At 40.0% G+C, this 778-nt stretch overlaps 1 protein-coding gene across 1 annotated transcript in view; it reads right to left on the minus strand.

Moving 5' to 3' along the window:
• Nucleotides 1-778, minus strand: part of LOC103585218 (3-oxo-5-beta-steroid 4-dehydrogenase-like) — a 45,749-nt gene that overhangs the window by 10,312 nt on the left and 34,659 nt on the right. The window lies entirely within an intron of this gene.

Raw genomic sequence — 778 nt, forward strand, 5'->3', positions numbered from 1 at the left:
GTGATTAATATAGGGGTGATCTGGACCTGCAAAAGGCCAATCAGGGATTGATAAAGACCCCGGCAGAAGCCTTTATTTGTGATCACCTTCACTGAGTATGAGAAATTGATTAGCGTGGAGCTGTTAGGGACTGTCTGTGCTACCATGTGGAGAGGGGGAGAACGAGAGTGAGAGAGTTAAATCCCTTTAAATCATTGGAGTACCTGTGTCTAGCCCTGTCTGATCCACCCATGACCTTTTCAGTTATATGAGCCAATAGGTATCTCTCTCTCTTTTTTTCTTTATTCAAGTTTGAATTGCATTTTGTCTTGTGGTAGCAAAAAGCTCTTAAGATATAATTGTCTATTACCATGGATATCTTCCCATGTCAATACTTATGTTTTTAAATGGCATATATAATATTTCAATGTACAAAGATGTCATACTTTGCTTTACAAAATCCTATTGAAGATTGCTTCCAGTTTTTAAAAAATTATAAGTAATACTGTAATAAACACCTGTGTGTGTGTGTGTGTGTGTGTGTGCATGTGTGTGGGTGCATATACTTGTATGTGCAAATACATCTATAGGATAAGATTGCTGGGTCCATGGATATGTACCTTTGAATTATGGTGGATCATGAAAAATGATATTCTACTCCTCCAAATCTTATACTAATTAATCTTTCTAAGAATAATATATTTCGGGCCGGCCGGGTAGCACACTCGGTAGAGTGCAGCGCTTGGGAGCGCCATGGCGCTCCCGCCGAGGGTTCGGATCCCATATAGAGACCAGTCCG

Source organism: Galeopterus variegatus, unplaced genomic scaffold (assembly GCF_000696425.1).
Source record: "Galeopterus variegatus unplaced genomic scaffold, G_variegatus-3.0.2 Scaffold223, whole genome shotgun sequence".
Taxonomy (NCBI): Eukaryota; Metazoa; Chordata; class Mammalia; order Dermoptera; family Cynocephalidae; genus Galeopterus; species Galeopterus variegatus.